At 36.4% G+C, this 26,504-nt stretch overlaps 1 long non-coding RNA gene across 1 annotated transcript; it reads right to left on the reverse strand.

The window, feature by feature from the left end:
* Positions 1 to 1,502: 1,502 nt before the first annotated feature.
* Positions 1,503 to 16,558, reverse strand: LOC143660332 (uncharacterized). The gene is made up of 3 exons (XR_013163961.1): positions 16,523 to 16,558; positions 10,937 to 11,052; positions 1,503 to 1,656 (listed from the first exon to the last, which is right to left on the reverse strand). It is a non-coding gene; the product is annotated as an uncharacterized LOC143660332 (long non-coding RNA).
* Between the last annotated feature and the right edge of the window lie 9,946 nt (positions 16,559 to 26,504).

A 26,504-nucleotide genomic window follows, 5' to 3' on the forward strand; every position in this document is an offset into this window, starting at 1 on the left:
ATAATTGATCTCAGTCTAATGACTCTGAGCAGTCAGGCAGTGACATATGAAATGTTTAAGTTTCATCTTTCATGCTGTAGACAGAACAAGTTCTCTAAGAAAACTATGCAAGTGGGGAAGAGGGGAAGAAATAATCAAAATTCTTAGTAGATGCCTCCAATTGTATTTCTATTTTAGTTAAAGCTAGGTTATTTTTTTTAAATATCATTTTTCTTTGGTAGAGTCTGTCATTGACCTATACCTTACAGAAGAATTAAGTTCAAGAGCTCATACGACCCAAATTCCTCACATTCTTTATCACAATAAGCAATTAATCAATTTATTTTGACCTGAAAATTTTAAGTAGAGAGTGGGAGAATGCTGAAACAGTAAGAGTCAAGAGGTACTAGGTAAATAATTTGCCATGTTTTTCACTTATTTATTGTTGTACCATAAATACACCAAGGTGCCACTTTAAAAAGCAAAGCATTTGCATTATTTACGTAACCCAGTTTGAAGCAAGTCAAGTCTCTTCATTCCTAGAGTCAGCATATTAACTGACAGAAAATGAGGCTTTTGGTGGGAATCGCAGAAAACTCTTCTGAGAAGTGAAATCTATTACCATTTGGTTTTCTCTTTGTATAATTAAAGTGTTTAATGTGACAGATACAGATTAAGACATATCACGACACACTAAATTTCTATAAACCATATGCTATATTCGGTTCAGCAGCTTTTAGTTTGCGTCTTGATCTCTTTCTTCTCTGCAAGAGTAAGTTTTTCCAGTTTCTTGGCTGTGTCAGGACACAGTCAAACTTACAGGACTAAAATAGTGATTCACACAATATCAGAACAAGCATTATCACCTGGAGTCTATGAGTTGAACCAAAACGACCCAAGATTTTTCTATGGTTGATGGTGAACCAAAACCACCCAAGATTTTTCTGTGGTGAAAAATAAAATGTAAGAAAAAGAAGTAAAAATGTAGCTATTCTGATGCCTATCATGTTGTAGAAAGGCAACAAATATGAGATTGGAGTAGATGAGCCAAATGCATTCAATGAACTATACGCAGTTTATAAGCCCCTGCCCAACTGGGAAATTTTAGCCTATAACATGAAATCTTTTTGTTTTTAGCTGTTTTTAACTTAAAATCTTGATCAGTTTGAATGGCTCTTTTTAAACTTTTTCCTAAACCATTTGAAAGAGATTATTAAATGAGACTATAGACCTTAATTTAGATCATTGTCATCACAGAAAATTGTGTTCTGACAACTACCATCTTTAAAATACTTTTTTCCTTTGACTCATTGTTTCTTATAGCTACTATTCCAATCATCTGTGACCTTTTTATAACCAAATGTTTCAAAATAATGATTAAACCTACAATTTTCCTTCTTTAACCCCATTACCTATGCAATTCATGCCTAACAGTCTTTTGTTCCTCCTATGCTGTTGCTAAATCACACACAAAAAATTCATCTCGGAAAGTCCAATGGCGATCATCAGTGTCATCTTACCTGAACAAAGCAGTATTTGATGCAGTCAACACTCTCTTCTTTATGAAGCACTTTCTTATTTGGCTTTTGAGGATCCTTAATCCTGATTTTCCTCCTACCTCCTTGGTTTACTGCTTCTCAAGTTCCTTTGCAGGTTTCTTCTAGCGATTCTAGATGCCTAAGTGATGGAATGAAACAGAGATCAATCCTTGTCTCTCTTCTCTAAGCATATTTAATCTTTAAGTGTTCTCGTTCAGGCATTTCAACCACCACTTCAAACATTTCAGCCACCACCAAGTCACTTTTTCCTCTCTTCTGGACCACTTTTAGTTTCTCGTACCTGCTCTCTGGTCATCCACTCCTTATTCTGTTTTAGGTTTTTTTTTTTTTTTTTTTTTCTTCTTTCCAACATAGCAGTCAAAATATCTCTTTTTAATCATAAATCAGATCAAGAAACTTTGTTTCTCAAGTCATGCCAATGAATATCCATAACACTCACAATAAAACACAATTCTTCACCATGCCTGCAGGGACCTAGGTGACTTATCCCCTGCCTATCACTGGTTTATTGCTTCTAATATCCTTTCTTATTCAAACTTCTCCAGTTTTATTGCTATTCGTTGAATAATTCTGCTTGCCTAAAATAATTTTCCTCAGTCATGGCTGATGCCCTTCCTTCACGTAATTCATAGTCAAAGTTGCCTTTCTAGACAAACTGTGTAGAAGAGTCCAATCTTCCAGCTCACTGTAGTTTCTCTCCCTGGTTTGTTTTCCTTCCTAACCTTTTTTTTTGTTTGTTTGTTTAAGTTATCATGATAATATACATACAACATAAATTTTCTCATTTTAACTCCTTTCAAGTATTCTATTCAGTGATATTAATTTCATAGAAAATGTTGTGCCCTCATCACCCTCTTCCATGACCAAACTTTTTCATCACTCCAAACAGAAATGCTGTAAACACTAAGCATTAAATTCCTCCCACTCCCCCTACCCCCATAATCTGCTTTCCATTCTTAAAAATTTGCATACTCTAGAAACTTCACACAATATTTGTACTTTGCGTCTGGCTTATTTCATTCAACATGATTTCTTCAAGATTCATCCATGTTGTTGCATGCATCAGAATTTCTTTCCTTTTTATGGCAGAATAATATCCCATTGTGTGCACATACAGCCTGTTACTTGTCCATTTGTCCATTGATGGACAGTTACGTTGCTTATACTTTTTGCTATTGTTAATAATGTTGCTATCAACATCGGTGTACAAATATCAGTTTGTGCCCCAGTTTTCAATTCTTTTGAATATATACCTAGAAGTGGGATTACTGGGTCATATGGGAATTTTATGCTGAACTTTCTGAAGAAACTGCAAACTGTTTTCTGCAGTGGTTGCACTATTTTACATTCCCACCAACAATCTACAATTGTGCCTATTTAGCCATATCCTTACCAAAATTTGCTATTTTCTAATTTTTTTGTTCATAGGTGTTCTAATAGAGGCAAAATGGTATTATCATTGTGGTTTTGATTTGCATTTCCCTAATGCTTAATGATATCAAGCATCTTTTAATGTGCTTATGGGCCATTTTATATCTTCTTTGGAGAAATGTCTATTTAGTCCTTTGCTCATTCTTAATTTTTTTTGTCATTTTTGAAATTATGTTTCTTCATAGCCCTTTGACAATAAGTGAATATCACTACCTTCTCACTTGTATTACACCAGTTGGACTACAATGTCCATAATGAAGGGTGTTTCGTTTTTCTGTCTTGATCACAATTGTCTCATCAATATTGTGGTAGTTAGAATCAGTTGTCAACTTGGCCAGGTGAAGGCACCTAGTTCTGTTGCTGTGGACATGAGCCAATCGTACGTGAACCTCATCTGTTGCTGATTAACATCTGCAGTTGGCTAGGAGGCATGCCTGCTGCAATGAATGATGTTTGACTTAATGGGCTGGTGCTTAAATGAGAGAGCTCAATGTAGCACAGTCCAAGCAGCTCAGCATACCTCATCTCAGCACTCGCAGCTCAGCCCAGGTCTTTGTAGATACAGAAAGGAATCACCCCAGGGAAAGTTGTTGGAACTCAGAGACCTGAAGAGAAGGCCAGCAGATATCACCCTGTGCCTTCCCACGTAAGAAAGACCTCAGATGAAAGTTAGCTGCCTTTCCTCTGAGGGACTAATGAAATAAATCCCCTTTTATTAAAAGCCAACCTGTCTCTGGTGTGTTGCATTCCGGCAGCTAGCAAACTAGAACAAATATCACAAACAATTTAGTAGTTTAATAAATGCTTGTTATGTGAATTAACTCATTGGACTGAGAATGTATTAATGTGAAAGCTGATAATTATCATATCAACTTCAGACATAGTTGCTGATAACCTGATGTACCTATTTTAAAAATTTAAAAAGTCATAATGGTTCTAGCATTTTTAGATATATAGTATCTTATTTGCTTTTCAACATATTCAAGCAATTTTAGAAGGTCAGAAACATGCTCCTGTCCACTTCACATGGTTGAAAATGCCTACTACCTGTACCTTCTCTCTGTGAGGTGCATTTACAAACCACTGTGATTGTGGCAGAGAACGTGAAACTTCCAGGCTTATAGTTACATGAGTATTAGAAAAGAGCAGTTCCAGATGTCTTTTATAAAAGTGTTCTCAAACATTTTAGAAAGCATTCCAGTAAACACATTATAAGGAGGGTTTTGTCACTGACCCTCAGGTATAGAAGCCCTTTAATTAGGCAGAATATTGTATCTACAATATTCTTCTTAATTGAAACATCATCACTTATATTAACCATGAAGTATTAAACATGATAACTTAAATTAAATATGGAAATTATACATTAATTATAATGTGAAACGTTAAACTAAACATGAAAATATGAATGGCAATGAAGCATTGTCATTTATATTTATGCATGCCCATAAACATAGAAATATCTACTTAAGTTACTAGACCAAGAACTGGCCATTCCTGATAAATAAGAACTCTACTGCTATAAATATAACTGTGGATTTAAATATACATACGTGTGTGTGTGTGCACGCGTGTGCCGAAATATGAATCTATAAACCAGACTTTACAGGCACCACTATTTTATAGTATTAGCTTAATAGCAAAATATCCTCCGGATTTAAAGCTCAAACACTAACTGCTATCAAATTATAAACATTGCTATTACTTAAATCAGGCAAATGCATGATATTAGATATTAACTTAGTATAAAATGAGGTATTTTAAGTGACAAAGAAGCCCATCTTTGAAAAGGAAATGTACAGATTAATGAAATTATGTTTCATTAAAGAGAGGCACTTTAATCTCCCCAGAAGGATATTGAAAGGAAAATACGTGTTTTTAACTGATTTAGAATCAGCTAAAATGAAATTTCTTAAATAATAGTAACAGCTTTAAAATGCTTGAAGGACTCCAGGCACAGGAAGTAAGAGGCAATGATTTATGATGCAGACTTGTCTCCCAGGCATAAGGTTAGTGACCAGGATATTCACTGTGTCCAGTGGCAGACGTTGTGGGTTTTGCAGACCACATGACTCAACGGGTTCTGCTCCTTAGTCCACTCACTGCCTTTCAAGCTTGCACACGTCTAGTAGTATAGTGGGTTACATGCCAGGGGGGCTGAGCAACCGCATAGTAAATAAGGTTACAATTTCCAGTAGCCAAAATTTTACTAGCAGATTTGAGAGAAAAACCAATGTTTTGTTTTGTTTTTAAATATCTATGCTAACATGGCTGCAATACGAGTAGATTATAAAATTTACATCAATTTTTCAAATAAATCAAAAGACTTAAAGAAATTTCACTCTTCTAGTAGGTCAAGAGCCTCTGGAGGTTCCCATTCATCCCCTTTGCTAGTAAAATAATTCAGTGGGAAAGTTTGTGAAATTCTGAACAAACAACTCTTTCATAGCCTGCATTAAATAAAAATGAATGTCTGTTAAGATGGAAGCTATGCAGATTCTAAATAAACTTGCTTATTCCTCTTTCCTCAGGGATAGTCCTAGCAATATTTTTTGGTTGGGAGAACATACTCCCTTTTCTTTCTTTACCTCTCCATCCTTTCTTGAGTGTCTCCCTTCCTATTTCTTTCCATTGTCTATTCTCTTTCCCCTTTCTTCTTTCTTCTGTCTCTCCGTCAAATATTTATTGGGGCATCTATTATATTCCAGGCACTGTTAGGCACTGTGGTCATAAAGATGGAAAATGAGAGTTTCTGCATTGGAAAATTCTTCCATAAAGTACTGGATGGAATAATCTATATGCATATTTATTCATTGCTATATCACAAGTGCTTTGTTTAACATCTAGCCTATAAATGGGGCTCAATAAATATTTATAAATGGACAAATCGATAAATGCATATGTGACTATAATGAAGTAATAAGAAGTAAATGAGTTCTTATAATACAAGTGCTTTATGTAGTTCTATGATTTGAGGCTTGGACTAATTAATCAGCAAGAAAAGAATAAGAACTGAGTTTTCTACTGGGGTCACTTTGCTGCTTCATGGAGTATTCACAGAGTATTCAATCTTGATCTTGAGGGGTGAGTAGGACTCTTCCAAGGGTTTTGCTTTTGTTTTTGTTTCAAGGAAAGAATATTTCATGCAGAGGGAAGATCACTTGCAAAGACACTGTCATGGATTGAATTGCATCCCCACACCCACGCACACACATAAAAGATATGTTCAACCGCTCAACTCCAGATTCATGCTTGCAACCATATTTGGAAATAGGAGTTTTGAAGACATTATTAATTAACACAAGACTAGAGAGGATTCTAGCATAATATGGCGGTTGTCCTTCTAAGGAGAAGCTACTTGGACACAGTAGGAGACAGACAGGAAGAAGGCCATGTGATGATGCCAAAACCGAGTTGGGACACAAGCTGTGGAATGCCAGGGACTTCTGGCAAGCCACCACCAGAACCCAAAGACTTCGGAGAATACATGGCCCTACTGACACTTTGATTTCAGACTTCTAGGCCCTAGGACTGTGAGACAACACATTCCTGCAGTTTTAAGCCACCCAGTTTGTGGTACTTGGTAGAGCAGGTATAGGAAACTAAGTCAGACACTGAGACAGGAAATGGTGTGGTATTTTCAAAAAATGATGAAATTGTTTTAAATATGGCTAGTGCAAAGGAGATGGGTGTTTGCGAGTAGGGGTAAGTCGATTGGTGTAAATAATTGGAAATAATTTGGTGTACAGAACTGAAAGATATTGCTTCCCACCCTGGGCACTTTTGCAATCTCTTCAAACATCTCCTACCCCTTGACACTCCTTTAATTCCTCTAAAATATGGTTTCCTGGGGGTTGTTATTAGCCCAACCAGTCTATTCTCATACTTAAGTGTTTATTAACGGCATAATGCAGAGGACCTAGATGAAAATTCAACAGATACTCTCCAGGTTACATTAATAATGTTGGGGGTTGTGGATATACTATTTTAAGTGTTCATGCCTCAGCTTAAAAGAACTCAACTCCATCTGATATTTCTACACATGGATGTGAGCAGAGTGTTACAGATATTTTAATTTTTCAAAAGAGACAGAATATCTATGCCTGAATATGATATATCCCAGTGTTTAAATGTTGACCAATTGAGGTGGTTTTCTACTACTGGTGTAACAAATTACAACAAATTTACTGGCTTACACCACACACATTTACTATCATATACTTTCGTAGGTCAGAAATCTAACCCAGGTCTAACTGAGATAAAAATGAAATTATAGTGGGGACAATGGTGGCGCAGTGGCAGAGTTCTCTCTTGCCATGCCAGAGACCCTGGGAATTGATTCCCGGCACCTGCCCATGCCAAAAAACATCAAATTGTAGGGAGGGCAGTGTTCTTTTCCTTTCTGGGGGAAGAGAGAGTTGGTTTCCTTGACTTTTCCAGCTTCTGAACGCTGCCCATATACCTTGGCTGGTGGGTCTCTTCCCCATCTTCAAAGGTAGTGATGCTGCTTATCTTTGTATCTTTTGTGACCATAGTGGGGACCAGGTCTCTGTTTCCTAGGATTCATTAGATTGTGGCCACCTGAGTAGTCAGATTATTCTTTCCCATCTCAGGTCCTAAAAGTTAATCAAATCAGCAAAGTCCCTTTTGCTGCATAAATGATTTAATCACAGATCCTGGTATGAGGAGTTTGACATTTTTGAAAAGGGAGGACATTATTCTGTGAACTATATGAATTTGTATGTCTGAGTGTATATTTTTATCATTGTGCAAATCAATACCAAGGACCAGGGAAAACGAACAAACAAGAAAAACTTCTGCCTGAAGACTAATATTTACAGTCACCTTTTTTTTTACACTTCTATCTTAATGTACCCACCCTTCTTTTTTTAAAAAGTCCTACCCTTTGATTCAAGTTAAAGAATCCTAAAAGGAAGAAATGCCTGTCATTAACAACAATTTACTTGGGGGTTATTGTTTCATATTTTCCAAGCCATATAGTTTATTTATTACTTTATTCATGCCTATTTCATTAACTATTATTTATACTACTCTGCAATCCAACAATTTATGAACAGAAAGGAAAAATATAGCTATGACTTTCTTTTGGGGGTTAGCCACTCTCCATTTCTGTCCTCTTATTTTTTTTCCCATTAGGCTTTCAAATGTCTTTCATTTTCTCAATAAGTTCTGTGAAAAGTATACAAATATCTTTATAATTTTACAAGTTGTCTTGTTGTTTAAAATTATCCTAAAATAAATACTGTGCCTCTCTTCTCCAGTTTACTGTACACCCCTAGAAGATAGGTGCCAAGTCTCACTGGCGTATTTATGGCCAGGATGCAAGGTTATGCATGGCATATTGTAGTTTCTCAGTAAATATTGCTTAATTAAACCTAGCAACTTATAAAATCCTTACAATCTTATGAATTCATGACCATTGTATTAGAGTTCTCCAGAGAAACAGTACTCACAGGATATATATATATAAATACTCATATATTATATAAATATAAAAAAATATAATTATATATGTTAATATGAAGTGCTATGTGAATTGGCTCAAGTGACTGTGGAGATTGGCAAGCTTGAATTCCATCGGACAGGCTGCAAGTTGGAAACTCCATTGAAGGTAAGGTTAAACTCCCCCACAGAATTGGGCTGGCTGAAGGAGAGATAGGAAGTTTTCTTTTTAACTGCTGAAATCTATAATCCTTGTTTTAAGGTCTCCAGCTGATTGGGTGACAAGACTTCTCTCATTGCTGCAAGCAATCGCTTATGTTGATTTTAGATGCAATTGCCCATAGCTACCAGCAATTAACTAATGATTTAAATCCATCTACAAAATATGCTCATAGTGATAATTAGGCTAGAGCTCACTTGGCCAAACAATTGGAAACCATAAACTAGCCACAGTGACACATGAAATTAACAATCACAACCATTGTCATAGCTGTCACACATACAAGGAAACTGGATCTCTAAGAGGTAAACCTATTCAAGGTTAAGCAGCTTTTGAGTGATATTATGTACAGATTTTCAAAAAGATTTTCATTAAAAGCAAAATAAATGAACAAAACAGCTATTCCAAAATAAAGTTTTAAGGTTCAGCTACTGGGCAACCGAGTGATCCAATGCAATGATTTTGTGTCAGTTTGTTTTACTAGTAGGTGTTCAGTAATTGTTTATTGAAAACTAAATGGCTTTTTCAAGAACATGCTTTGTTTAAATACTGGGATATCAGATATACGTACGCTGTGGTCCTTGCTTTTGATGAATTTGTAAAATCCTCCTCCCCAACTCTTCCTATTGTTAATTATAGCCCATAATTAAATATATCCCATCGATATCACTGAAATCCCCTTTCCCCAAATTGAAATATTGTTGTCCACTTCCATGTTGGTGAAAGAGGAGGCCAGGCCCCCTAATTTTGCACCCCCACACACTGAATTTCAGACAATACATAAATAAAAGGGAATGATTGTGTTCCAGTAAAAATTTGTGCACAGAAACTGGCCGTGGGCAGATGTGACCTGTGGACTGAAATTTGCTGTCTCTTGAATGCAGCTAGAACCTAGAGAGAGGTTACCTTCACCCAAAATGAGAATAACTGAATTTGGATTCTGTGTCTCTCATCTTTCTTATGAGAAGGCATCTGAAATTTCTGCAAGTGCCCTCTGTGCGTCTGGAGGTTAGTAAGGAAGAGAGCCATAGTTAGTGCGAAATACATAAAAATCAGAGATATTTCAGGAACAGAACTGGAATGGTGACATTCAGCCTCTTCTCTAACCATTAAGATTATTCATTCTCTAGAAACTTTGCAAGCTCAGATGTTACTTTATTCAAGTAATTGTTGGTTTCTTCACACAGCTTGGTTTATTGGTCTTACAGATACTAGTTGAAAGTGCCAGAGAAACATAGACCTAAGAGACTAGGAGAAATGAGGACTTAGTTCCTTATGCTTGAACGAGCAAAAGAGAAAAAAAAAGGGTCATGAGAAGACACTGAGACCTGGTGGCAGATAATGATATGTTACTGTATTCTTGATCGGTTAATTTGTTTGAATCCTCTTTCAGCTATTTATAGTCTCAGGCTGTAGAGAAAATAGAGGTATAGATATGTTACCTACTGGGTTAAATGGCACTTAGGTTTATTACTTATAATCCTAACCTTATCAAGATTGACATTTCTTCAACAAACCTAGCTAGGGATGCCAAATCTGTGTTCACTCTTGAGTCCCCTTGTGATGTGCTAGGTTATAATCATCCACTTTCTGAGTCATCGTCATTATGATTTAAGATTGTAACTAATCCCAGACTTCAGAGTGAAATTGGCAAACTGATTTGAGAATGGAGAGAAAGTATTCTGTAAAGAAAGGACAAAACAACTTAGGGTATGAACTACCCTTCCTTTTGGGATTTCTGCTGCAGAAAGCATGATCAGTCACTCCATCTTTGGGAGGAAAACATTTTTATCAAAGCACTAGAAGTAATAATAAGCCCTAGGGATAAAATGGTGAATAAAATAGATATTACCCTACTCTAATGAAACTTGAAGGAGTGTGATATAGAAAAATATCTAATGTACATATATTGCTTTGGACATGTCATAACCATGCATGCTGACCTATTTGTCAGCATCAGGGAAGGAAAGAGTTTGAAAGAGGAGGTTTCATGTAGAGATTCTTAAAGATGAAGCTGAAGAGGTAAGCAGGGAACAGGACAAATCCTCTGGACAGGACAAATCATTTTGTGTTTCATAGACCCTTATAAGGATTAAAAAAATTGCCAGTGGAGGATTTTTAGCAGGAGAATGACAACCCGATTTGCCTTTTTGAATGCTCACTCTAATAACCATGTAGATAAAGTAGTGGAAGAATAAAAAACTGCAGTATTGCTGGCGAAATAGGAGGTCAGTCTTCACACTAGCCTAAGATTTTGTCAGTGGTGAGAAGAAGCAATGCATACCTGGTTTTCAAGCAGGGTTTTCTTTTTTGCTGATGAAGCTTGACATTGCTAACATTTTTTACTCTTCCTCCATGGAGATTCTTCTCCACGGGAGCATGCGCTTCTCCTACCCACCCCTGGTCCAGGAAAAAGGGAATATACTATCAGAATTTGGGAAGAGGAAATTTTGATCACTTCCACACCTTCTCCCCATTAGGAATTACCGCATGTAACAGTCATATATCCACTAGTAAATAATATGTAAGTAAGTATAAGAGGGGTTGACAAACTTCATTACACAATGTATCGCTCAGGAATCTAGAAAAACCTGAAGCCTGGGATCCATCCCCAGAGATTCGGATGCAATTGCTTTAGGGGAATAGACTGGGCAGCAGACTTTTTCAGATCTCTTGAGAATCCTTTAATGTTTAACCAAAGGTGAAGAATTCTCAGAATGAGAGAAAGAGGGAGAGCTGTTACTCTGTCTTATATTTTTCTCTTTCCTCTTTCCTATTCTTAAGCTCAATGCCTCAATGAACAAGACAGTGTCAAATTCCTATTCTTAACCAACTTCTATCTGAGAAATTTTTTTTTTTTAACATGGGCAGGCACCAGGAATCGAACCCAGGTCCTCTGGCATGGCAGGCAAGCATTCTTGCCTGCTGAGCCACCATGGCCCGCCCAGTCTGAGAAATTTTTAACTGTTTTTCTCCAACTGACTTAAAGCTTGAACCCTTTCAGCTTTATAAGTAGGTTTATTTATTGTGATACAATACACATAACATAAATTTGTACCATTTTAGCCATTTTTAATATGTACAAATTGGTAGCATTCATTATAATCACAATCTTGTAGAGTCCTCAGATAGATCTGGGCAAAGTAAATCAAAAACTTTTTGGAAAGGATTCACCATTTTACATGTTATTAAGAACATTTCTACTTTGCGGGAGGAGATCAAAATAGCAACATTAGCAGACGTGTGAAAGAAGTAGATTTCAACCCTCCTGGAAGACTTTGAGGGGTTCAAGGCTTTGGGGGAGGAAGTAACTGCAGAAGTGGTAGCAACAGCCAGAGAACTGGAATAAGAAGTAGAGTCTGAATATATAAACTGCTGTAATTTTATAACAAAAGTTGAACGGATAAAGTCATTTCTTATGGATGAGCAAAGAAAGTAGCAGAGATGCTGTGAGTGTTGTTGAAATGATAGCATAGGATTTAGAATATTATAGTTGATAAAGCGTATCTACTTTAATTAACTATAATATTGATTATCTGAAGAGATATCTGAAGAGAGTAAAAGGCTATCAAACAGCATCGCATGCTATAGAGAAAACTTTCATAAAAGGAAGAGTCAATTGATGTGTCAATCTTCATTGTTGCCTTATTTTAAGAAATTGCCACAGCCACCCCAGCCGTCACCATCACTCAGCAGCCATCAATGTTGAGGCAAGTTCCTCCACCATAAAAAGATTATGACTCACTGAAGGCTCAGAATATGATTACCAGTTTTGAGCAATAAGTTATTTTTTAATTAAGGCATACACATTGTTTTTTTTTTTTTTAATCTATAATGCTATTGCACCTTGAATAGACTACAGCATAGTGTAAACACAATTTCCTTATGCACTGGGACACCAAAAACATCATTTTATTCACTTTATTGTGGTGGTCTGGAACTGAACCCACAATATCTCCAAGATATGCCTATAAAAAAAGAATTAGAAAGAAGCAATGCTGGATAAAGATAGAAATCAAATACGATTCAGGAAGTACCAAGCCCTGATCAGCAGTAATGAGGAGTTCTAGAGTGAATATTCAGCATTGCCTGTATTATTTGACCTGTCTTGGCCAAACATAACTGCATATTTTTAAGACGCTTCTCCAGGTACCCTTGCCTATCCAATAAGACTTATCCCTTCTTCTTACTGAGGCATTGCAAAGTTCTGATGGTGAATGGCTGTTCTCTGTTCATCTTAATTTTCCTCTCATTATCAGTCACAGGCAAACCTCTGAGATAATTCTTCCACTCCTTCATTCTATGCCTATGCCCCTTCTAATCATCTAATGTGATTGCTTTGAGTCTCACAATTCAGTGCAGGTTTCCAAATAAAGAACTCCAGACCATCCCAAATGCATGTAGATTAAGATGCAGTTGCCTTTCCTTGCAAAAACTTGTGTATTGAAACAATTAAAACATTGTATTTCATTACTTGTCTACCTTATCAAAACTATCTCTCTAAAAATAACAGTACTCTCAGCTTTTCTTCCAAACAAGAGTAATGAACCCCTCCAGGGAAGATACCGTGGTTATTTTATTTTGTCTTGTTTTGTTTTCGTCTTTGTAACCTTGATGCTAATCAGTGGTGAGAACTAGTTGGGTTTTCATAATTCATGGTGAAGGAAAACAACAATAGTAAGTCTATATTCTCAGACACGGTTACATCTTTGCATGCATTATTTTATTTATTCCTCACAACAATTCCATGAGATAGATACTACTGCTTACAGATTAGAATAATACAGAGGAAAATTCACTTTTACAAGATTAACAACTCATAAATAAAAGGACTACAATCAGAGCACAGACTGATGGCTTCAAAATTGACATTTTCAACCCCTATTAAATAGTGTCTATTATGGGGTAGTTAGGACAAAGAGAAAGAGGGGAAAGGCAGAAAGGACATACAGATATGAATAGAACAGAGAAAATGCACTCATCTGGGTATATATGTCACAAATTAAATTCAGGATGAAATCATAACAATTGAATGTAAACTTGGGGGCAATTCTTTAAAGGATAATAATTGTTAGTGCAAAAGGAAGCAAAGATGCCTTGTAATGCCTGACAAGGAGAAGGCTGCCAATTGGCGTTTTGACTGAAACTGAAAGTGAAAAGCAGATAAATAAGACAGAGATCTGAGAATCAGAATGGACTAGGTCTGGGTTTGAAATAAGGAGCTGTTTTTTGAACTTGTCCTACTCTAGGGGAGCAATGAGGGCACCTCATAAGTAAGGCGGCTCTGTGGTCAATGGATGAAGAGGAATTCAGCGTTTGATAAAGCAAATTCTGAAATTATTTGTACTCATGTTATCATTTACTGCTGAGCACTGTGGTCTTATCTTTTCTAAAACATAAAAGAAATCTGATTCATTTAAAAGGCAGTGTTCCATTTGTCCCTTTGCAGTCCACTCAAGGAGCTAATGTATTTAGAGAGCTTTTATCATGGAGCCAGCTAGATTTCCCCCTTCTTTGTACTAAGTAAATTTCAGTGAATTAAATGACAAAAACCCATCTGCTTTCTATAAATAAGCCTTTCTAATACCTGGCAAATCTTAAAAGTCAAACTGACAATGAATCTCTGCATGATCAATGGTCCAAACTATAAAATTCATCTTCTACTAAGGAATACTGGTCTTCTTGTGGTCACCAGGAAGAGGATGCTTCCGTGTTTCTAAGTTGGAGGCAAACATTTTACGGGAAATGCAGTTTTACTCTGATAATGAATGCACAAGCTGTTCCAACTGTCAGGTTTAGGTATCTCCTACTACAGTGTCAGCACAGTATATGCTCATCCTTAAATAGTCATCTCAAATGCATCTTCCTTATGATAGCATCTCTGACCTCTTGGGCAGCAATTTATTACTTCCATGGAAAAATAATAGTAACACACATATTGGTAGTAACTGTTGTGAATCCTTTGCCAGTTAGCATGTGTTAATCACTTAAATGTGTTGCTTACATTTACTTCTTGTGGCAACCCTTAGAGATAAATAATATCACCCTGATTCTACATATGACAAAAAGAAGACATAGTCCAATATTTGACCATGGCCTTCCATGCATGTAATTTTGCAGAAAAGTTGGGGGTCTGAGCATCCTGACATCAAAAATGTCTATGTTTAATCATTATGGCATGAACATTCAAGTGCATCACTTTCTTATTTGTATAATACATATGCACACACATGCATGCACACTCATCATATATATATATATATATATATATATATATATATATATATATATATATATAGATTGTCTACCACAATAAACTAGGACTGCCTTGAGGGCAGAGACCACATATCATTCACCTTTGTTTTGGTACCTGTTAAGACAATGACCAACTCATTGTAGTTACTCAATTGAACTTTTCAAAAATTCCCTTCCCATTTTACAGGTGAAAGACTACAAATAAGAACATCATGCTTTGTTCAGAGGATTCTATGATACCGCATGTCAAGGAGTTTGGGAATAAGTCTCAGTAAAATAACTGAGATTTTTTTCTGGGGAGATGATGATTCTTGGGTAATTAGAAGAGAAGTTGAAGCGTGCACCTCCCTCCTAATTTATCTGCCAGGAGAGGGGGTGTGAGAACAGATAGCCTCTTCTATCCAAAGTTACCTGGTGATTCAGTTCAATAGAAGAAAATTCCTCAGCAGTTATCTAGAATATATGTTTTCTGTATGATAACATATATTCTAGATAACATGGAATAAGGTAGCAGGAATCTATAACTTCACTGCCTTGTGTCGTCAGAATTCATGTACATCTATTCTATGGTCCACAGGCTTCAGTAAATTTATCCATGTGGTTGTAGAATGACTTGTCTCTCATTCATTTTTTTCCACAGATACTTATTGAATTCCAAACCAATATCAATAACTACACCAGGCACTATATAGAAGTGGTGGAGAGCAGTAATGGGTCAGCCCTTATGAAGATTCAAATGGGTTGTTACTTTTCACAGAGGGCTTCTTGTTACCTAAATTAACTCTATTTTAATTCTTTCCTTAAGGGTTTGATATAAACCTATACATCCACAATTTTCTGAGAGAAGTTTTGATTTCTTCTTTTCAAACGTTACCATATCAATCATAAGAATGATCTAGAAATTCTTACATATACTTTTGTATGTACAATGTATACAAATCCCTGCATACCTTTACACATGGAAGCAGAGAATAAACTCCCCGTCTGATTTGTAATTTGGTAAATGGGATCTTTGCTGGGCTGGGTTATCTGTAAGGTCTATCAGAAGGGTGAAACCATAAAAAAGCGTGAGTGGGACAGTTAGATTTGGTTCTGTCATCAGTAACTGCTCCTAGTTAGCGAGAGTTGGGGAATGTTCAAGAGGCCACAGTGATGTCTGATGAGAAATATTTGGAGGGCATTTTGAGACATAAACACCAGTTAGGGAACTCAATAGTTTTATGTGTCTACAGAAGACTCAATGCTTCAGCAAAATGTATCACTGATATGTTGATATACTGATATGTATCACTTGCATTCTGCATGGTAAACTACCATATATAAAGAATGTGAAATTTTTAAAAAGCACCTGGATTGGGAGCCAGGGTGGATAAAACTAATGAAACAAAAATTGAGGTTCATACTCATGGGGGGAAAGCTGGTGATTTTAAAGTAGTTTTATTCAAAAGGCATTATGAATTTAGAACAACAGAATTATTGATTCATTTCCGTACTTTCTACCATACCACATTCAGATGCATATATTCCCTCTGCAGGACCTTGGTCCAGTACTTTGAATAATAAATGTTGAATGAATGGAAAAATAGTTATTTTACCAAGGGAAAAAAAAACTTACTGAGCCCACACATTTTGTTCCCCTGTATAATTTTAGAAGATTTTTAGGAACCTGGAACTCCATGACATCATAGTGGGGAGTCAGAATGGAAATTCAATTTGAGTTAAAATATTCTCAGTGGCACAATTTTAACAAAGGGATAAAAGAGGACTCAGGAGATAGTATAATGAGAACTAGTAATAACCCTTCCAGCAATCATGGCTCAACGGGAGAACATAATCTGAGATTAGAAGACCCACCAGGGGTCTGCAAAGTTACAGGACTGCTTGATGAAATAATTTAATACCTACTGGCTCCAATAAACACATTGCAAAGGATATTCGGTGACCTGGCAGTCCTGCTAACCCAGAGCAGGAGGGAATAGGCCCCATATTTCCCAAAGACAAGCCCTTCTTCATTCCCATGACTATTGTTTCAGTCTTAGTCCATACTAAGTGTTCAAATCACACCCTCATGTGTGATTTGAATGAAGACGTATTTGAGAAATATCATAAAATGTCACACACACAAAAATAAACAGAATAATATTATAAGCAAGTTCAATTTACATGGAGATTCATGAGGTTCGGCTCTCTTTTTATCAGTTGTTCTTCATAATGAGCCTAAGAGATAGTTTTTGCAAAAGCAGTCATCATCATCTTTACCATCATCATCATCGTCATCATCATCATCATCAAGTACTGCTTTTCATAACAGAAATATCAACAACATAGCTGTGTTTATTAGTTCTTTATCTGTGCCAAACTTGTTACGTATGTTCATTATCTCTTTTAATATCACAACAGTCATAGGAGCGAGGAATTGAGGTTTAAAGAGAATAAGCAACCTGTACAGTGGAGAACAATTATCTTGTGGTGTCATAGGATGCCAGGGCTGCTGTAACAAAGGACCACAGACTAGTGCTCTCAGAAAACAGAAATTTATTGTCTCACAATTCTGGAAGCTGTAAATCTGAAATTAAGGTGTCGGCAGAGCCATGTCTCCTCTGAAGTCTATAGGATTCTGAGGGTGGCTTGCTGTCAATCCCTGGAATAACACAATCTCTATCTCTCTCACATATTTGTCTCACTCTTCTTTCTGTCTCTGTCTCTCTGTGTCCTACTCCTTTTAAGGATACCAGTCATATTGGATCAGCATCCTTGTAATTCCTATTAACAGATGAATTCACTTTCACAGGACTTGGGGTTAGAACTTACAGGTCTTTGTGGTGGAAACAATTCAATCCATGACACATGGTAGAATGAGTATTTGAATGCAGGCTCTCTGGACCAATGCTTTTATGTATCTACTGCCCTACTTTGAGGGCAGTGCAATGGTCAGTGTTTGCCTTGAACTCATGCGTTATGTCTGACTCCAATTCCTCTTCTCACTATACCAGTGTCAGTCTTAAATGCTGAGTCAGCTGTGTGCAGCATGGCCAAAAGGGAAACTGGAAACCATATGAACCATCCCTGTATTCCTCCAGCCTTTATCCATGGAGTTCAGGCCCTTTAACATCACCATTTCATTAGCACAAGTCCCATTCAAAGCAAACAGAGGGCAAGGCACATTATTCCCAACTTAATAAGCCAGATCTCCAGGACCTTGCAGGGTGAAAGCATGAGCTGCGAGAACTAATCATTAATGCATTTACATTAAAGCCAAAACCAAGGTAGGCCCAGACACACTTCACACCTGTCTTGCCCCAAGTGAGAAAGCAACCAAGTACAGAGTGAGAACGCAAATCCGTTTTCCAATTGTTGGGTGCCTCATTGAAATACCAGCATTTAGGCCAATTAGCTCCAGTTATTTGGATGGTATTAGATGCTTATCTGGTAGCCACTGGAGTGAAACTAGTAATTCACTTCACATAGGCACTGCAATGCCATCAGATATAATACCTTTTAGTCACTGCCAACTTGGGGAGTTTTTAAAATAGTGACCTCAGGACTTAAGCTGCAAAATTCCATAATCTATCTGCAAGCCAGCCAGAGCTGAATTTTTGAAATATCCTATTAGGTTTTCTACTCTGATAAAAATTCAGAGGTCTTTTTCATATTAATCTCCTCATGGCAAATGAAATTTGCTGAGTGGTAGATTCAATTTGCTTCTATTTATGTATTACTATATTTTGGAAAAAAATAATTGCTCTCAGTATCACTTTTTCAGCATTACCAGAAATAACATCATAAAGATTTAAGTCCTTTCCCCATTTCCTTCATTGTTTAGACTCTAAATAGTAAATAGCTTATACTTCACATTTCGATCACTTTGGCATTTTAATTAAAATATAATTACCAGGGCGGGCCGCGGTGGCTCAGCGGGCAAAGTACTTGCCTGCTATGCCGGAGGACCTCGGTTCGATTCCCGGCCCCAGCCCATGTAACAAAAACGGAGAAACAGAATACAATAAAACAAGAAAATGTTTAAAAATGTTTCCCTTTCTTCCTTCCTTCCTTCCTTCCTTCTCTCTGTCTTTCCTTTAAAAAAAAAAAAAAATATATAATTACCACTCAGAGTGTATTAATACAATTACTTTTAGTAATTGTTTATGTCAGGTCATCAAGTATGTTTTTTAAAAGATGCTAAAGTAATCTAAAATATCCAGTAAAATTATGCATTGCACAAATTTACTTAAGATAGACATATCCTAACAAATTTTATTATTTCCCCAAGGCTATTTTTCCCTTTTAATTATGTAATGAAACTGAGAAAGAGAATACAAGAAACAGACAGTTCCCTGTGGAATTTGTAATAATGAAATATAAATGTTTCCAATGTCGTGGATTTGTAGAAAATTTATGGGATCTTGAAGTAAAAGAAAATGGATGGGTCATATTTCTATCAAAAATGAACAACGAAAAATAAATGCCTTTTAATAAAAAAAGAGAGACCAATGCTTCAACCACACTTCCCCTGCCCCTGTTTACATGCAACTCTCTTTGGTTTTACTCTTATATGATTATTTTGTTTTGATGGATGATTTTGGAACTTATAAGACTTCTTTTTCTGTTTTGTTTTTCTGATTGAAGTCAGTTTAAATGTTTGCAGAGAGAGAGATTAAGTAGGATGTTCTAGATCATGCTAAAACAACTTAACAATGCCATAATATCTATAACTTTTAATTCTGCAGTCCGCTGTGGATTGACTTGGATCACTGCTTCACGTGGTCCCACTCTAGAAACCAGACATCAGTGCCATTCAAACCTTACAGGTTTCCCTATTAACACAGTAACTATTGAAAGCTCCTGTCTAGCAGTTACATATGTCATTTGTTCTCCCAATATACAGGCTAGTGTTATTCACATAGCTCCATTTTCGCTTGAAGGAAATAGAAAGTGCCATTGTGCTGTGTTCCCAAAGGTAGAGAACTGAAACATCATTAGTGATGTTTGAACATCACTAGTGACCACCACAAATAATATTTGCTACATACGGCTATAATAATTCCATAATTAACTATCTTATGATTCTAGTACTTTGTATAAGGTATGAGTTCAAGATCTTTCTTTATTAAATAAAACTTTATTGAACACCTGTGGTCTATAAAGCCAAGTGCTAACTTTGGGAATATACTACCATTAATAATGATAATAAGAATAGCTATTAACACATGATAACAAACCCCGGCACATAGTGGGTTCTTTACTGTGTTTCTCAATTAATTCGCAGAACAACCCTACAAAGCATTTGCAATTAAACCTTTTGAGCTACAAATGTGGAAAATGAGGCACACATAATTTTAGTTAAGAACTTTCCTGGAGCTATCCAGTTTAGTAGTGGCATCACTAGACCGTTCCATTTGAATTTAACAAATATGAGAGCTTATTCCTTCCACTGACAGACTCATATTTTGGGGGAAATAGACAAAAATACAAATCACTGCACTATCCCAAGAGTTTTAAAGAAAGCATGTGTGTTCAAGATGCTATGGAAAGAAATAGTGAAATCTCACTTGTGATGTGGAAAAGGGAAAGAAAATCTCAGGAAAGATATCAAGGGCAGGAGATATTGTATCTCAACCATGAACACAGTCTATACTACTCTTCCATGATTTGATTTGAAAGAACAGCTTATATTGTGAAAAATCAAAGTAGTTTTTGAAAACGTAGTGGAGGAGATTTTGTATTGTAAAAGACCCCCAGTGGAAAGCCTTTATATGAAGGCAACATTCAAAAAGAGACCTGAATTATATGAAGAATAGAAGAATGCAGCATGAGCAGCAAGTGTAAAGACACTTGGGTGGAAATCAGCTTGGAAGGCAGGAAGAAAAGCAAGAAAGACAAGATGATCACAAAGGAGAGAGGACATGATAAAATTTAAAACCAGGTGAGTGGGCAGGAGTCAGAGCATGTTAGAGTGAGTTTTATGTATATGAAATTTAAGTTTCCAGCGTCTTGGCTATGCTGTGAGAAAGAATTAAAGGGCATAGTACAGAGCAAGTAAGATGGGAGAAAGTTTATTGAGTACACATGCAAAAGGGGGTTGTGGGCACTCTCACAAGAGGAGAGGCACTCAACATTGTGGGAGGGTATGTTTTATAGTTTTTCTGTTTCTTCTGTAATTAAACTAATTTATTGTCTCTTCCCTTTTCCTCCTTTGCTGATGTCTGATCTTAGATAACTCACTCAGGCAAGTTGGTTGGTGCCAGGTGCTTTTCCCTGCCATTTTCCTCAAAGATATGTGTTTTCTTGCTAACTGACCACTTCTTGGAATATGCCCTTTGGTCATAAGACAGCCATCACCCTAATTCTAACCCTCCTCAAAAGTATTGGAGGGTTTTGAGCAAAAGGGTACATGGCTGAATTTACTGGGAATGATTGCTCTGGTTATCGAGTGAAGAATTGTATCTGGTATCCGGGGCTGAAATAAGGATACCAATTGGGAAGCTGTGTCAGAGGACCTTGTAGGAGATGGCGTTGTTCTGAAGGGAATACACAGCAGTACAGGAAAAAGTGGGGAAGGTGGGAGGACATTTCAAAGATAGAGCTAACAAGATTTGCAGAGGCACTGGATACAGCATGAATTTAAGTGAGGAATCAAGATTTAAGTTTTGATTTGCCTGAATTTTTTCCTATTTAATGAGTTGCTAATAATTCAGGGATAAGCAGTATGAGGGAGTAGAAATCAAAAGTCTGGGTTTGGATTTATTAATTTGGGGGGATTTATTAATTTTAAGATAACTATTAAATACCCAAGATGAGATAGCAAATGGGAAGCTAAATATTTATTCTGAAATTCAAGGAAGAGATGAGGGAGTTACCAGTGTCAAAAATGCTGTTCAAGATTCTGAGATTAAATGAAATGATTTAGGGAAGTAATTTAGAGGGAGAAAAAAAAAGTTTATTTTTAGTGCTATTTTCTATTTTATTTCAAAGTGCTCTTCAAAGTACTTTGAAGTAATGATTAAATGAGATAATAAATTTGTACTTATCCAATTATCACTAAACCCTTGATGATAAATAATGTCATTATCCATCTATTATCCGTGTTATAGAGAGGAGAAAATTACAACTCAGAGAAATTAAGTAAATTGATGAAGGTCATACAATCGTTACAGGTTGGTATACAAAATTAGATCTGACAGTCCAGAAGACTGCTTTCACTTTCTACTGTGCTACCTGAAAGATCTTACATGATCCGTGACAGCATCACAGTTCTAAGGGTAAGGCTTCTGAGAATGGTAATGGAGGAGACTCTAACTTCACCAGATGGCAAATCACAGCTTCTGGGGAATTCCACAATAAATAGATCTAAGCTGATGTACGTGGTGCTCACTCTGCCATATTCCAGGGCCCCTCAGTTGCAAGGACTCTCTTTCTTTCCTTTGATTAGGGCATTGCTCTTTGTTTGTAGTAGTGACTCATTTGCATTCTTTAGATTTTAATTTCCATGAAATTTCTATTTTAAAATGTCTGGTACAGAGTTAGAACTTTCTGAGTGACTGAATGAATGTTCCCTCTTAATATGTTAATCCCTCTCTTGGTTTAATGAATTGCAAACTCCTTCTTTCCTTGCTCTTTTTATTGTTTTAAGATCTTTGTAGAAAATTAGCATTCACTGCTCATTATAGCTGGCTCTCCAATGGGAAATTGGTTCTCATTGAGCTCAGTTGGTTTGCATTGAAGTAAACTATGGTACTTTCCCTCTAGGATATTATCTTTCCAAGAAAAGAAATTCTGATTACCTGGCTGGCTGGTTAAAATGCACATCCCAAGACTCTACCACCAAAAGATTTAGAATGAGGAAGTCTTTAAGAAGCACTCCAGGCAATCGTTAAGCATTTTAAATTTGAAGATTATATTCAACCCTAGAGGATTTGCTCTAAGGAGCCTGAGAATTTTCGTTTGTATTGATTGGGATGACTTTACCCTCAGTTACTTCTTTAAAATATAGAAATGGAGGTTGCTGTGTTGGACATCAAATTCAGCTGCTTATCTTATTTCCCACTCAACTGTATGTGAGTTTCTTAACATTGCTAAACTCATGTCCATTCCTTTGAGATATTTTACCTCTTGCTCTTTCAATACTTACAGGTAGGTATCATTTTGTCCTTTTTAAAGACCGAGCATGGTACTTAACATGTAGAGTCCTCAGTAAATGGCAGAGATTGTCATAGATTTCATAATTAATAGTAAAAGTTCATATAGTGTCTAAGAGTCTGACAGAAAGCAATGCAATCTTGTAGGGGTAATGTGCTAGTTTGAAAGTGCTGTGTACCCAAGAAAAGCCATGTCTGTTAATCCTGATTCAATACTGAAGCATGGAAACCTTCGATTAGATTGCTTCCATGGAAATTGACCCACTCAATTGCAGGTGTGGCCTTTTGATTAAATGGAGATGTGTCCATGCCCATTCAAGGTGGGTCTTGATTAGTTTACTGGAGTCCTTTAAAAAGGAGACATTTTGGAGAAAAGACAGTTGCTTGAGATCCGAGAGAGACATAGACATTTGGAGATGGTTGGAGTGCTGTCAGAGAGAGCAGACACCTAGGCATGGAAGTTCGGAGATACAGAGCAGAGTAGATGTTGTAATATGCATGCCTTCCCATAAGATTCTAAGCAAGTCAGAATTCAGAGCTGTGTCCCAGAGGAGCTAAGTGAAGGCCCACAGATGCTTAGAGAGGAAACTACCTGCATCAGAAGTTAGAAGCAATGGAATTGGAAACAAGGACCAGCAGATGCCAGCCATGTGCCTTTCATGTAACAGACATTGGCTTTTCTTGAGTCAAAGTATCTTTCTCTGATTACCTTATTTTGGGCATTTTTACAGTCTTAAAACTTAATAAATTGTAACTTAATAGATTCCCTTTATAAAAGTCATTCTATTTCTGGTATATTGCATTCTGGAAGCTTTTGCAAACTACACACACCTAGAATAATCCCTCTTGTGAATAAAATTTTCTGTCTTAGGCCATTAGACTACCCCTTGTAGGCTTCTAGTTCTATGTAGGATGGCAAAATATTGGGCACTAAATTGAATATAGGTGCAAATAGTATAGTGAAGTATAAGAAGGTATTTGGCTTTTAGTAATATGATTGAAAGAATAGCTTGGGTACTTGTGAATAGGGCAGCCAAGCCCATAAAGCCTCAGAATCTTTCTATAACAATTGTGACTATGTGGAATATAAGAAAGTGGCTCTTTGGATTTTATCTTTGGGGAAATCTGAGTAACTGGGAATAGGTCCTGGGTTATACTATTACTACTATGTCTGTTAGAATCGTATATGGAATTGGGGCACCTGTGTAAAATGGCATAGTAGGTCCATTTCTTCCTGGAATTCTGTAATAATGAGCACGACAGTCTCCACTCTATACCTTGTTGGAGTGGTGAATATTGTCACTACTACTCCCCTTGGGGCTAAGAACCCTGGCTTATATCTCTTGGGTTTCATGGGTGTTTTGCTTTACTTGACTAAAGAATCTTTCTTCTCTATTCAAGAGTGAACTTCTTTCAAAAAGCAGGAAAAAAACACTTAAGGCAAGAGCAACTAGAGATAGAGAATCCCATTACTGAGACTAAAACTATAGTCAACCTATCCCTTTCCATAGCATCTGGGACAGATGTTCATTTAAAACCTGTTTGGTCATTTGAGGCAACAGGAAATTATCCTACTTTGACCCATTCTTCTTTAGAACAACTTCCATCCCAACAAAATTCTTTCTTATATTGTAGCAAATATCTGTCATCTGTAAATTTTCTGTTATATTTTTGGCCTTCGAAGCTATAGATAAGTCTAATTCATCTCCCATTTAATAGCTCAACAGAAATTTAGAGAAATTATATCATTCCCTTATACCTTCTGTTCTTCTGTTTACGTGATCAGATCCTTCAAAACCCAGTCATCTCCCTGCAAAAACATTCAATTTACTAATATCTCTCTTAAAATATGGTACCCAGAATTGAACCCAACCCTCCATCTACATAATGACTAACCAATGCAGTATCCAAGGATCCCTGGATTCTATGAATGTAGTAGGCTGAAGGCTGGATTCATTAACTTTGGGAAACATGATATATTCCTGACTTAAAACTGAACTCACATGTCATTGGTAACAGAGACCATCAGGAGATAGAAATAGGGTAAGATAATGGGTAATTGGAGCTGAAGGGATACAGACTGTGCAACAGGACTGGATACAAAAACTCAAAAATGGACAGCACAATACTACCTAATTGTAATGTAATTATGTTAAAACACTGAATGAAGCTGCATCTGAGCTATAGTTTTTTTTCTATATTTTTTGTATTTTGTATTTTTATTTTTTTCTCTATATTATCATTTTATTTCTTTTTCTGTTGTCCTGCTATTTCTTTTTCTAAATCGATGCAAATGTACTAAGAAATGATGATCATACATCTATGTGATGATATTAAGAATTACTGATTGCATATGTAGAATGGAATGATTTCTAAATGTCGTGTTAGTTAATTTTTTTTTAATTAATAAAAAAAGAATTTAAAAAAAAAGAGTGAACTTCTTTAAAGGGCAAGGATCTGTTAAAAGTTTTTTTTTCTTTGGAACTGGGATTAAAAGCTTTAATAAGAATAAAACACATGTTTACCCAAAGTGTTCTGAGACAGCTTAGCCAGAAGAGCTTTCAAATTATTTTCAAATATGGAAGTAAAAATGGTAGCTAGAAATTATGCCAAATTATCAACTCTAAGGAAAAGAATAAAATGATTAAAAGAGAGACAAGGAGACTAGAATATAGAATAAGAGAATAGAATATAAGAGATTAGGAGAATAAGAGGCAAGATAGTTTAGCACAAATACCTTAAAATTGAGGCTATTGGAAGAATCCTATAGAAATCTGCAAAATGTCACTAAAGATAAAAATAATAGCTAACAATTTTGAGCACTCATTGTTTACTAAGTACTGTCTTCAATATTTTACATGTAGTAACTCATTTAACCCCTACACTATCCATCTGAGAAGGACAGAGGGGCACAGTAAATAGACTGGCTCTAAAGCAATACTATTTAATAGAATTTTCTGTGGTGATGGGAATGTTTGTAATATGTATTATCCAAAATGGTAGCTATTAGTCCCATGTGGCTTACTAAGGAAGTGAAATGTGGCAACTTCCACTGAAGAAACTTTATTTAAATTTAATTTAAGCTTACAATGCCACATGTAACTGGTGGCTTCCGTACTGGACAGCACAGCTCTAGAATTCAAGTACTTAACCACCATGCTATACAGCCAATTCTCAATAGATAGGCCAGTGTGAGTAAGAAAGTGGTAGTATGTCCATTGCAGTGTGAGTGCTACATTTGCAATGAGTCTAAAGCTAACTTGGAGCTAGCCGTTAGAAGAGTCCAAGAATGAATACCCTAAGCTTAGGAAAAGGAAAGTGCTATGGGAAGAAATTATATTTATATTAGAATTTTCCTGCAGTTTAGTGGGTCTAAGGAAAGACTAAGATGAGATGAGACTAGGACAGCAGAAAATGGTATAAGCAAAAGCTTAGCTAGCTGGAAAGTAGAGGGAGTAGGTA

This window comes from Tamandua tetradactyla, chromosome 16 (genome assembly GCF_023851605.1).
Source record: "Tamandua tetradactyla isolate mTamTet1 chromosome 16, mTamTet1.pri, whole genome shotgun sequence".
Lineage (NCBI taxonomy): Eukaryota > Metazoa > Chordata > Mammalia > Pilosa > Myrmecophagidae > Tamandua > Tamandua tetradactyla.